Raw genomic sequence first — 14371 nt, 5'->3', positions numbered from 1 at the left:
GATTACGCAGAAAGAGTAAAAGCTTTCTACAACTTAATGAAACCTGATTTTTCAGTAAAACATTGGACACAGGAAAACACACAGATACACTTTGTTCCTTACAAGCTGACATGATAGCTTCCAAACACTTACAGACATGCGTAAACCTACGCAACCTGGTGATCCGTATAGTTGTGGGTCAATCTGGGTACACCTTTCTGACAAATAATGAAGGTGAAACGGTACCAATTGCATACAAATCACATTTGTGCACAAATGCTGAGATGTGCTTCGCATCTACTGAAAAGATTCTGACAGCGGTACAGACTGCTGTAGTGAGAGAAAGAACACTGGCTCAAGGGAAACAAATAATAGTAGTGACTCCGGTTCCAGCCTTAGAGGCTGCAACAAAGGCAAGCGTTCCTAACATCTTGGTTCCCGCCATTTCGACCAGTCTGGATGGACTGCATCTTACCTGTCCTCTGATGCCTGTTTTGCGAAGAAGAATGCGTGCTAGACCTTTGTTTGACACATCCATCATGTGCGCAACCGGACGTGAATGCTCTACTGGACCCTATAACGGCTCATGTTCGCCCTTTTCAAACAAGCTCAAATTTGGAACTCAAAAACAAAGTTGACATTCCTTTCATTTATTGGGCATACCTGGCTATCAAATGCTTATAGAGGTTCGGACTATAGCTATGGACACTTTTTAGAGCAATGGCTTGCACATTTATTTTTTTATATTTTTTAAGACTTTTAGACATTTTTTGAAGTTTTTAAACATTTTAGCAAAAGAAATGTTTTAACACTGTGCGTACAAAAGTCTAGTTTGAATGGTAGTACAATAATAGGTTACATATGCTGTCTAGTCGGAAGAGGAGTGGGTGTTATATTCCATATAGGTACACTATATTGGCGCAGGTAACACTGCAACCTTTCACCTACATCCTTTCCTACATTACATACATAACGGTTCATAGGGACTGACCTTTTACCTAGATACGAAACTGCATTCAGAACGTAGGTTTTCCCTAGTTCGAATCTTATACATTATGCATGAAGTTTCTTGGAAGCACAACAGGACTACCATCTCCTGTATAATATCTCTTAATAAAGTTCAAGCCCAACATCATCCTTTAGGCCAACACAGTAACACAGCAAGGTAGGACCCCTGGGGAGATCTTTAGGTATATATACATCATGTCTTTCTTAGAAAGACAGAGGAGACCATGAATTCTAGGCTGACACACTGACCAGAGACGCTGAGGTTCCTGCATGCAGACACTCCAGCTCGCAGTGGTCTAACATCCCTCGAGGGGTGTCCTACTCGAGACCAGGACGTGGTCCCATATTCTCTCATTCTCAGGTGATGGAATTGACTAGATCCTAGAGGGATTCTTGGCACAACACCTACACAGATGTTGGGTACATCTAGTTAGGGAGGCATAGTAGGAGTACTCACTTTTATCATGTGTTTTATATACCTGTATGTATTCATGATTATTGCAACATGGTAGAACTGTACCATCCCTTTACTTTCGTACTACTGCTAATCATATATCTCTGCTACTGTCTAATGGTTGTTACAGCACATCTATTTTACACTAGAATAACAACAGTTCAGTAAATTCTTATCGAAACGCCCAGACTGTTTATTTTGTGTATCTCTGACAGAAACTAAGTGAGCACGAGTGACTGAGCGAAAGGTAGTTTATTGTTTCCACGATCCTGGGGGATCAGGGTTGTCATGTTCTGAGGTTGCCAGGAACTATTCTCTACCCGATAAGAGGAGATTCTAGTGGCACTGCGAGCTAGCTGATACAAACAGGCTAGGGTGCTCGGTACCAGTCTGTCACAAATCCCACAGTTTATGTGTTCCGAATGCGCAGATCCTGTATAGGGTAAATAGGAACTACACAACAGTATCTCAGGGATAACTACTGTGAAGAAAATAAATGAATATTCTTTTTAACAAATTTTTATGATCTTGCTGGATTTTGAATAATAAGGAGTAGATGAGTTCTCAATACACTCTATTAGTAGGAATGCATATTGTGGTCTTTGTTTTTAGAAGAAATCTGTAACACATAAGTACTGTGATGTATAAATAGTTAATTCTTATATTCATAAAGGTTACAATCTCACGAGACTCTCGCGGGTTCGTGAAAAGTAGGAAGGAGTTGGTGATGTATTGATACATTCTGCTATGCACATGTGTTACTGTAGGAAGGAGTCCTACTGGATATGGTGTTTATCACAGTCTGTTAGTTATGCTCATTTGCTTGGGAAGAGTTGTGAACAGAGCTGCAACTCAAGCATACTCCCTACTACCCACACCCGTCACCTGAGATAGAGGGTTGAAAGGAGAGGCTAGTCCCTTTCCGCACACTACTACGCACACGCGCCATCTATGGGATACGTTATAAAAGGAGAGCCTAGTCCTACCCCAAATCCTAATACGTACACTCATCATTACAGAGAGGTCTCAACAGAGAGGCCAGTCTCTCTACACACCCTTCTATGCACACCCCTCATCTGAAAGAGAGATCTGAAAGGAGAGCCTAGTCCCTCTCTGCACCCTACTACACACACCTGTCATGTGAGAGAGAAGTCTGAAAGGAGAGGCCAGTCCATCCACACCCTTTGCTATGCACTCCTGTCATCTGAGAGAGGAGTCCGAAAGGGGAGAGGCCAGTCCATCCCCACACCCTGCTATGCATACTAATCACTACAGAGAGAGAGGTCTCCGCAGAGAAGCCAGTCCTTCCAAATATCCTGCTCTGCACACCCGCCATCTGAGAGATAGGTCTAAAAGAAGAGTACAGAATCTCCCCCACATCATACTAAACACATCCATCATCTGAGAGAGGTGTCTGAAAGGAGAGCACAGTCCCTCCCCACACCCTGCTTCGCACACTGGTCATGTGAGAGAGGGGTCTGAATGGGGAGCCCAGTCCCTCTCCACACACTACTATGCACACCTGTCATTACAGAGAGAGATCTAAGCAAAGAGGTCAACCTCTCCACACACCCTAGTATGCATACTAATCATCTAAAAGAGGGGTCTGACTGCAAGCAAAGGCCATTCCCACCCCACACCCTACAGGCCAGGCCATTCAGCCAACTCTTCCTCCCCCCTACATAGTGGAAGGGCCTGCATTTACCTATGCCAATTAATTATGACTGTGTGCACATTCCAATATGGCCGAATCTTTTTGAAGTTTCCATTTGTCATTTTCACTGTCTCCATGCACTTTTTTAAGGCACTAAAGTGGCTGTTGCTTTATATGTGATCAAGGCAGCTTGGCAGCCGAAACACATTATGTAATTAAACAGATTCTTGCAACTACCATGGATTCATCGTAATTGACCCTGAGAGCTCGTACACTGGAACTTTGATATAGAATATATATATATATATATATATATATATATATATATATATATATATATATATATATATATATATGTTGCAGAGACTGAGAAGCCCCTGGAAACGGAGCGTCGGAGGATGCCTTTCAAACAGGTAAGCCTCTCATTCTCTAGAGAGGTTTGAATCTAATCGAGGAGAGGCACTGGTAGTGGTTACCAACGAGGTGTGATATGCACTGATAGGAGCTGTTGCACTGTTTTTACTGAGTGAGTGAAACTCGATCGATTCAAGTTAACCACAATGGAGAATTGGCTCAAGGATAGAGAGGAAGCAGCCAATACGATTTTTGACGAAGCTGCAGCAAGTGGGTCGATGTGGCAGGGGCGACTCTAGGCTCATGGCGGCCCTGGGCAGGGAGCCTAGGTAGGGGGCCTGGAAGAGGGTGTCTGGGCGGGGCGGAGCACGGAGGCCAGTGAAGTGGGGGAGGGTCAGGGTGTTTGGAAGTGGAACAGAGCCGGAGGCCGCCAAATCCCTGCCAGGGGCCGCCACGCAAATATGTATCCATCCTCAGAGGTTTATTATATTAAGGATATATATTGGCGTGGTGGCCCCTGGGGTTTGGTGGCCCTGTGCAGGTGCACAGCTTGCACATGCCTAAGGCGCCCCCTGGATGTGGCTATATCTACAAATGAAGCCCCAGCGGAGATGGATCTGCAAGCAAAAATGCGCAGATTAGAAAAAATAAACAGAACAGAAATTGCTAAATGGTGGGAATGTAAATTGTTGGAGAAATACCTCACTCTCTATCTATCTATCAATCTATCTATCTATCTGCCCACTCTATCTATCTATCGCCCTCACTCTATTTATCGCCCTAACTCTATTTATCGCCCTCACTCTATCTATTGCCCTCACTCTATCGCCCTCTATCTATCTATCGCCCTCTATCTATCTATCGCCCTCACTCTATCTATCGCCCTCACTCTATCTATTGCCCTCACTCTATCTATCACCCTCACTCTATCTATCGCCTTCACTCTATCTATCACCCTCACTCTATCTATCGCCCTCACTCTATCACCCTCACTCTATCTATCTATCACCTTCACTCTATCTATCGATCCCCCTCACTCTACCAAATCTATCTATCGCTCTCAATCTATCTATCTATCTATTGCCCTCACTCTATCTATCGCCCTCACTCTCTATCTATCTATCAATCTATCTATCTGCCTCACTCTATCTATCTATCGCCCTCACTCTATTTATCGCCCTAACTCTATTTATCGCCCTCACTCTATCTATTGCCCTCACTCTATCGCCCTCTATCTATCTATCGCCCGCTGTCTATCTATCGCCCTCACTCTATCTATCGCCCTCACTCTAACTATCGCCCTCATTCTATCTATTGCCCTCACTCTATCGCCCACACTCTATCGCCCTCATTCTATCACCCTCACCCTATCGCCCTCACTCTATCTATCTATCTATCTATCTATCTATCTATCTATCTATCTATCTATCTATCTATCTATCTATCTATCTATCTATCTATCTATCTATCTATCTGTGTATCGGACTCACTCTATCTATCGCCCTCACTCTATCTATCGCCCTCACTCTATCTATCTGTCTATCTATCTCCCTCACTCTATCTATCTATCGCCCTCACTCTGTCTATCTATCTATCGCTGTCACTCTGTCTAGCTATCTTTCGCCGTCACTCTATTTATCTATCTATCGCCCTCACTATCTTTCGCCCTCTATCTATCTATCGCACCACCACAGCATCACTCAGGGGCACCACAGCATCAATCAGGGGCACCACAACATCACTATGTGCTACCACAGCATCACTGAACGCCACAGCATCACTCGTCGCCACCACAACATCTCTCCGCGCCACCACAGCATCAATAAGTGCAGCCATTTAACAACAACTGGTTCAAATATGTTCTCTCAATGTTTCAAGCTTTATTACAAATGTCACAAAAAGACGTTAATATTTCACTTCTGTTCATTTATTTTCCTCACAATAAAATACACTGAACATAATCTTCACAAAAGGTATCTACAACAGTTTAAGCTATTGCTATTATAAATTACAATAACTTTTATTTAAGTATTAATTATTTAAACAATTTAAAAACCATTGTTGTTTGTAATATCAATACATCTAAGTCACTTAAATACAAAACATGTTGCATTACAAATGCTATGAGTGTCACATTTGCAAAAGTTAAAAGTATTGGCATTGTAAATGACAAAACTATTAATTTTGCTGTTTTCAAAACCAACACATAAATATAAAATGTGTCATTTACAAAACCAATAACTCAAACTTTCCTAATGCGAGACCTATTGCATTGCAAATGCTTGTTGAGGACGACTCTGGACTGCTTGTTACAGGTTACTAGTGGTTTCAGGCAGGGTGGTGCTTAGGGCGGACTTCCACTCATGTGACTTTGTTCCAGCTGCAGTGGGGGGCAGTCCTGGTTGTTGGGGGGGCTTACAATGGTGAAGTGTACGATGTTGTGGTTGGTCCGGGTGAGTTCAGAGACGTGGCTGAACTTAACTCTGTTACTGGCTATGAAGATGGGGTCCCGCATGTTTCCTGCACAGTGGATAGGACAAGTGACCAGCTGATTGAGGCCGCAGTTGCTCATGCTTTCCAGGAGGTTGGTAGAGTTGGCATCCATGTGGTCATTGAGATGGGAGTTGAGGTTGAGGTCGTCGAGGAAGATGTAGTGCTTGAATTTGATGGCTAGGCGGGTGTTGAATTCGGAGATGGCGTTTCCGAAACATGGGCGGGGCCCAAGGGGTCAGTAGGCGAGGGTCCATCTAATGATTGTCTTGGCATCGGTCCAAAGTTGGAAATTGAGGGGTCCTATGATAGGCATGGTGTCGTCTTTAGTGGTGGTGCATTGGAGGGATTTTTTGTGGACGATGGCGATGCCCCCTTCGTGATGGTTGGCGTGGTCACAGGGTATCATCTTGTAGCCTTCAGGTAGTGCAGTTGCGATGTCGTCAGGATAAGGAGGGGTTGAGCCAGAATTCAGTGATGAAGATCATGTCAGGGGTGGTGGTGGTAATGATTGTGTAGGGACCTGGCATTGAGCAGAATACACTGGAGCTGTTCCGGGGTGTCCGTGGACTGCTGGGCAGGTGTGGTGCGGGTCCTGTACCAGCGATATGTCCGATGTACATGTGAAGCGGCGGCTGCAGCAGGAAAAAGGTCCTTCTGTTGATCGAGGAGATGAGGTGCAGCAGCTGCAGTTGAGTCATTTAGGGGCCAGGGCCAGGCAGTGGAGAACCAGTGAGTGGTCATGGGACCAGGGTTCCTGGTGCTAGGCCTGGTCCTGGCGTGTATAGGCTTGCCTTTGGCACAACGGTGGTGCGGCCGCACTGCGGCATCCATTAAGTAGGTCCTGCGTGTGAGAGGGGAGCCGGGCGCAGGAGGTGGAATTGTGCGAGGGCAACGAAAAAACATCAGGAAAAGGTGTGGCAGGAAGCACAAGACAGTCAACAGGGAAAGACGGCTAAAAAACGGGCACACACTCCTCTAAATATACATAAAAAGAAAATCTAAACTGACACACAGGCCTGCAACGAGGCAGCGAGGTGGTGCTAGCCTGAGGACCAGCTCCTCATGAAATCTGTACAGTAGTTTTTAAATCAAGGTTCAAAATGTATGTATATTTCTTGCAGTGGTACCTCCACGGAGGATCTGCAAGGATTTACAAAACCATGGGCCTAAAGTATGCAATCTAATTGGCTAGCCACAACATGAAGGAAAAGTTGTGGCCGCCATTTTAGGACTCAAATACTCAGTAACGATTACTTGTGCAATGAAGTAACTATAACTCTAGCCTTTGCCATGCACTGCTTATACCTTCACATATCAGATTACTCATGACATGTTCAATGACAGCATTAATAACATCAATGATGACATCTGAATTTACATAGTTTATGACAACAATGTGATTGGCGGGCATGTGCAGGTTTGGTCTATTTCTTACCACCCTGCCAGCCAATAAAGCTTGGCTCCAATTTTGACCAGGTGCAAAAAAAAAGCAGATATAAAACGGATTATAGAAAAACCTATCTGCTCTATTCCGCAGGACGAACACTGTAAATATATAGGCAAATTAATTTGCACTGTGTTTCCACGGCTGATCCACGATCATTAGAAATTTCTTAAACCTGATAGGAGACTGAACAATGCCATTATTCATTTCCATAGCTCTAGACAAAAGAAACGATTTCATTAAGCGGTTCGAAGTTGAGGTGCCTTTTCTATAAACTACGATCATTTTAAGCATTAAATTGAATTCAAATTGAATTCAGGCCATGTAAGAGTTCCTCTTTGTGTTCCAGAATCACATTATTAAGGCTGTAGGCCGGTCAGAACTTGGAGTTCACTTCTATTCATTTCCTGAAGGAAATTTCTCATAATAAAATATTGACATGCAAAGTTATTTTGAGGTCTATAGCACACTTATTCAAAAGGAGTTAGGCGCCAGTTTTATCGCAGGCCGGGGCTGGCGAAGGAGCGTGTCACTCAGGGAATTCGGGGAAAAAGCATTAAAAATCTCATTATCGCAACCAAAAACCCAGCACAACATGTCTTTAACTCTTTGCCGTTGATGCTATATTTCCAAGTGCATCCAGAAATTTCAAAAGGGCAATAAATCCGTACTCCCAGTTGGCTCGCTAACATCTCCAGGCCACACACACGCGCGCGTGTGCTCGGTGCCATGTCCTGGAAAGCTTCTGGTGCAGCGACTTTCACTTTGGAATTGAAGTTTACAAGCCTGGATTTGGAGTATATTCAATATTATATTATTTTGCCGTCAGACAAGGCTGTAATCGCCACCTCGTCATGAGAGAGACTTTCAGCTGAGCCGCTCCTGGTTTTCGGCACACAGCAGCAAGCATGCGGGGGCTTGAGGCTTCGCTTTTACACACCAGTTATGTTCAGTTCAGTCTATTGTTTCGTGCTTGGCCATTGTTAGTAGAGAACACAAATAGATATAAAATCATTTAAAGATATACAAAAACATAAAATCCATTATTATTATAAAAAAGATATCCATAATTAACAAAAGTCAGACACATTTTCCAGCTGCAACAGAGTGAGTCACTTCCTTTCTAGTCAAGCGGCCTCCCAGTCTATGACGCGGGCAGTGGCGTCACTGGGGTTGGTGTCACCCGGTGCGGGTAACTCATGGTGTCACCCCCTCACGACTTACCGCATGGACTACCTCTGTCGGAAATGTACGGTGCTAGGTACTGTCTTACTCCCTCTAGCTCCCTCTTTCTGTATAGCTCCCTCTCTCTGTCTTACTCCCTCTAGCTCACTCTCTCTGTGTCTTACTCCCTCTAGCTCCCTCCCTCTCTGCCTTACGCCCTCTAGCTCCCTCTCTCTCTGTCTTACTCCCTCTAGCTCCCTCTCTCTGTCTTGCTCCCTCTAGCTCCCTCTCTCCCTCTCTTACTCCTTCTAGCTCCCTCTCTCTCTGTCTTACTCCCTCTTGCTCCCTCTCTCTCTGTCTTACTCCCTCTAGCTCCCTCTCTCTGTCTTACTCTCTCTAGCTCCCACTCTCTCTCTTACTCCCTCTAGCTCCCGCTCTCTCTCTTACTCCCTCTAGCTCCCTCTCTCTCTCTTACTCCCTCTAGCTCCCTCTCTCTCTGTCTTGCTCCCTCTAGCTCCCTCTCTCTGCCTTACTCCCTCTAGCTTCCTCTCTCTCTGTCTTACTCCCTCTAGCCCCCTCTTTCTTACTCCCTCTAGCTCCCTCTCTCTTACTCCCTCTAGCTCCCTCTCTCTCTCTCTTACTTCCTCTAGCCCCCCTCTCTCTGTCTTGCTCCCTATAGCTCCCTCTCTCTCTGTCTTATTCCCTCTAGCTCCCTCTCTCTTACTCCCTCTAGCTCCCTCTCTGTCTTGCTCCCTCTAGCTCCCTCTCTATCTGTCTTGCTCCGCCTAGCTCCCTCTCTCTCTGTCTTACTCCCTCTAGCTCCCTCTCTCTCCGGTTTGGTCCCTCTAGCTCCCTCTCTCTGTCTTGCTTTCTCTAGCTCCCTCTCTCTCTCTTACTCCCTCTAGCTCCCTCTCTCTCTGTCTTGCTCGCTCTAGCTCCCTGTAGCTCCCTCTCTCTCTATCTTACTCCCTCTAGCTCCCTCTCTCTGTCTAGCTCCCTCTCTCGCTGTCTTATTCTCTCTAGCTCCCTCTCTCTCTCTGTCTTACTCCCTCTAGCTCCCTCTCTCTGTCTAGCTCCCTCTAGCTCCCTCTCTCTTGCTCCCTCTAGCGCCCTCTGTCTCCCTCTCTCTCGGTCTTACTCCCTCTAGCTCCCTCTCTCTCTGTCTTACTCCCTCTAGCTCCCTCTCTCTCTGTCGTACTCCCTCTAGCTCCTCGCTCTGTCTTCCACCCTCTAGCTCCCTCTCTCTCTCTCTTACTCCCTCTAGCTCCCTCTCTCTCTGTCTTACTCCCTTTCGCTCCCTCTCTCTTACTCCCTCTAGCTCCCTCTCTCTGTCTTGCTCCCTCTAGCCCCCTCTGACTCCCTCTCTCTCTGTCTTACTCCCTCTAGCTCCCTCTCTCTGTCTAGCTCCCTCTAGCTCCCTCTCTCTCTGTCTTACTCCCTCTAGCTCCCTCTCTCTGTCTAGCTCCCTCGAGCTCCCTCTCTCTTTGTCTTACTCCCTCTAGCTCCCTCTGTCTCTGTCTAGCTCCCTCTCTCTCTCTGTCTTACTCCCTCTAGCTCCCTCTGTCTCCCTCTCTCTCTGTCTTACTCCCTCTAGCTCCCTCTCTCTCTGTCTTACTCCCTCTAGCGCCCTCTCTCTCTGTCTTGCTCCCTCTACCTCCATCTCTCTTATTCCCTCTAGCTCCCTCTCTCTCTGTCTTGCTCCCTCTCTCTCTATCTTGCTCCCTCTAGCTCCCTCTCTCTCTATCATACTCCCTCTAGCTCCCTCTCTCTGTCTAGCTCCCTCTCTCTCTCTCTCTGTCTTACTTCCTCTAGCTACCTCTGTCTCCCTCTCTCTGTCTTACTCCCTCTAGCTCCCTCTCTCTCTGTCTTTCTCACTCCAGCTCCCTCTCTCTCTGTCTTTCTCACTCTAACTCTCTCTCTCTCTGTCTTCTTACCCCCTCTAGCTCCCTCTCTCTCGCACATTAAACCCACTCTCTGCCGCTTTCATGTGGTTTCTCTTTTAAAGCTTTTCAAGATGCAAAAAGAAATCTGTGTACAAGGCACCAGCGAGTTTGTAGACGTGAGAATGTTACGATATGTAACAGCTAAAGTAAAAGCTAATTTCCAAGCGGTTAATACCCCCCCCCCTCCCCGCCCCCCCCTTCTTTAGCACTGTGTCTTTTTCCATATAAATGGCGGGGGGCCCTCATTACTACACTTTTCAAACTTTATCTAATGAGAACATTTTAATTCGAATAGGTGAGAAAATATCTCGGTTCGCTTTTGTTTTTAAAGCGGATCGAGTCTCTCCGAGGCCTTCGGGTGCGGTGCAGGGGGTGCCATGTACAGAGGCCTGCTGGGGGGGGCGGGGGGCGCAACCAGATGGTGTCACCCCCATGTGAGGGTGTCACCCGGTGCGGTCCGCACCCCCCGCACCCCCCTAGTGACGCCACTGGACGCGGGGAATGCGTGAGTGCGTTGAGGGAGGTCTCGCGAGACTCTGCAGTGGGCGCTCGCCGACAATACCCATACGGGCAACACAAGTATGCAGTTGTGGGCAAAGACGCCGAGCGGTATTTCCCCTTTTATTTATAGACTCCAGCCGCACCCGGCCAGAGGATGAGGTTTATCAGGGCTTAGTGACTGGGTGGCAAGTTTGCACCTAGAGCCAAATGTATTTTTTTTTGTTTTAAACTTGTGGTTTTCCTTGCCCATGATTGCTTGCATTTAACTGTCGAATTGTGGGATTTGCAGTCCAACCTCTGTAGTTTGTCCCTCTCATTACTTGGTGACAAATCTGTTTTCCCTCCAAATTTCTCCTTTGCTCTGTGCTAAGACCTGTGTGTTAAAACAGTGCACCCCCAGCCACCATTTTGTGTTCACAAGCCAGAGAGGCCAGCCCCCCCCCCCCCCCTTCTACATCAGAGGGTGCTTCCAGGAGCTGTTTAAACTGTATTTACTGGGGCCTGTGCACTTTGTTTTTTTGTTTTTTGGCCAGCAGGGGGAGTAAAGTTTTATTCAAACAGTGTTGTTGAATTTCGAGTTGGTGAGGCCTTTGCCTGCTGAGGTCCAAGGTGTGGATTGGGCCTGTCTGTCTCCTGGGAGATTCTGAACAGGAAAAGCAGCCCCCACCCCAGGCTAGCAGACCATCGGCTATTCAGCTACCAGGCAAGTCTGAGCCCTCCTCTCACCAGGGTTGCCAGATTGGGCTATTTCTCGCACAATTGGGCGATATTTTGCCCGATTGCGTGAGAAAAAATCGTGTTGGGCGGGCTGCCGAAATTTGGGCTAGAATCCGCCGAGTGTGCGGCGGATTCAAAGCTTTGTGCGGCGCCGCCCCGCCCACGCTGCAGCCAATGGTTGCCTTCCTCATCACACCCCTTTTTGACCTTAAGGTGTCTGTGCCCGGCGGCCCCTGCCCACAAGTAACACCTGCAGGGCCGTATATCTTTGCAGGCGGGAAGCTGCTTCCAATGAGGGTCCTGCTATACCAGCAGCAACTTCCCGACCTGCCCCCAAAAGTGTGCTGCCCTGCCCTGGGGTTCCTGTGACCCAATCGTGGGTCAGATTATTTACTCAGTGGTGCTGTGGTGGGCGCGTCAGGTAGGGTACTGCCCCGCCCCATACCTTTGCCCTTTATCTTTGGGATCCCCCTCCCCCCACTTCCTCCTTTTCAACTTCCGAGCTGAGCCTGCGCTGCGACTACAGACTGCGAGGGAGAGTGACCAGTACCACTGACTGACCGACCATCTTGATTACGGCGACGAGCCCTCTGCGTGGCTCCTCGTCTTTGGCCTTCGACTTGTAGCAGCCTCAGCCTGCCCTGCAGTCAGCTACTCCTCCCGGACCCAGCCCCATCTCTCCTGGGAACTCTGCAGATTGCACCGGCGGCCGTCCCCAGCAAGTTTAAAGGTGAGGCAGGTGTGTAATTTTAAATGTATGGTCGAAGTTGGCGTAAGTGGGCGGGATCGGCAGGGTACAGCGTGCCCCTACTTTATTTGTATAGATACATGTCAACCCTCCCGATTCAGGCGGGAGACTACCGATTTCAAGGCTAGTCTCCCGCCTCGGGCTTGTTATTGTGTAATGTAAATTCTTCCAGCAATAGTTAGAGTGGCGATGCAGGGGCTCTAGGAGGGGTGAAAAACCAACAAAGCCCCATTAAAACAAGCAGTTTCCGCCCGGGCTGCCACGGGGGGGGGGGACGCACTGCCAGCAATCTGCCGGGGTGCACAACACTTGCATCCCCCTCTCTCTGCCTGCCATTGCGCTCCATGCTTCAGAAAGGTAAGGGAAAAACAGTGCTTTTGTTTTTCAAATGTCCGATCCTGCAGCAGCCTCGGAAATAAAAAGGTTCAAAGTATGAAAAACCAATAATTAAATTAATTAAATTAACCCCTTCGCTGCTGGCCCGTTTCCGCCGCTGTGCGGTAAACAAAAGAACAGGGGCGGGCCATGACGAACCCCAGCCGTCATCAGCACACGAGCACCGTAGTGCATGACGGCTGGGGTTCGTCATCAGCATACAAGGGGTTAAAGGAAGACTGAGTGTTCTTAAAGTGGGCAGATTGGTTTTATTCAAACCACAAAAACATTAGCGTCATTTTACCAAGTTTGCCAGTGAAGCGCTGTTCCCCCGCCCCCCCCCTGGCGAAGTGCATCAAACCTGGAGGTATTGCAATACAAAATGTGTAGGGCGGCTTTGTGTTCACGAATGTGGGGCCATATTAGCAAGTAACGGCGATAACATTATCGCCGTTCCTTGATAATATGTCTCGTGGTCTTTTTAAACCATACTGCTTACGTTTTGTGAGCATATAAGCAGGGGACATTGAAATGGGTCCTTTCTGGGCCCTGTAGTTTGCAGGCAAAAATACTCGTTGATTTCTGCATAAATGTAAAAGCGTTAAGTTCACCATGTTGTTCCTGCTTACATTTCACATGCTTTATTTAATCTTTCATTCCCTAGGAGTGTTTGCTTTTTCCAGGTGTAATATTTGGCTGAGTAATCAAGCAAAGGGTGACATATGGAATCAGTCTCTATTGATAATAGTGGCTGTTATTAAAACCCATTCCATGTCTAAAGTATACCACAGTCTTAAGTACCAATGTCAAGCAAGGGCAGTTTTCCTTATCCAAAGAAGCTGCCAGAGTGTTTACCACCAATGCCAAGCAATTCCACATCAGTGCTCCGCTGGCCTCTGTTTGATGTTTCAACAGAGGGGTCTCTCCCCAAATTAGACGCCTATCTTCCTTGGGAGTGGGTTTCTTAATATTGTTTTCATGGCAGTTGTTGTTTTGTTTTAGAAGGGTTGTATTTGTGGGCAAATGAATTGTGTGCTCATGATTTATATGGCTGTAGATAGCAGTTGTCCAGTGCCTTATAATTGGGGCTCCCGGTTTTATGATATTTATATTTGTGTCATGTCTGTATTGATCCATATTTGATTTTTGCAAATTTTACCTGTATTTATCCATATTTATTTTAGGTTTAGTGAAATTCTGATGAAAAGTGTATATTTCTGCATTTATTTAACCAGTTAATGTGCACTCTTGCCTGAACACCTGACAGGTTTCAATGACACATTATATATATATATATATACACACTCACACGCAGGTGGCAAATTATGCACGTGCAAGAAAGTATGTACATTTTTGTATCATGATTGTGCAAATCTACTGCTGGCCCTATTTTCCCTAGACTGCTTGCAACAGGGCTGGGCACTATAGCCTGCAAATTCCCTAAAGAATGTGTTCTTGACAACTCACAAAAAGGCTCCAATATGGGCTGATGTTGAAAATGACCACCCCACAGATCTCTCCAACCATGCCAGCTCAG

Source organism: Lissotriton vulgaris, chromosome 2_2 (genome assembly GCF_964263255.1).
Source record: "Lissotriton vulgaris chromosome 2_2, aLisVul1.2, whole genome shotgun sequence".
NCBI classification, from domain to species: domain Eukaryota; kingdom Metazoa; phylum Chordata; class Amphibia; order Caudata; family Salamandridae; genus Lissotriton; species Lissotriton vulgaris.
This window is presented reverse-complemented; position numbering follows the sequence as displayed.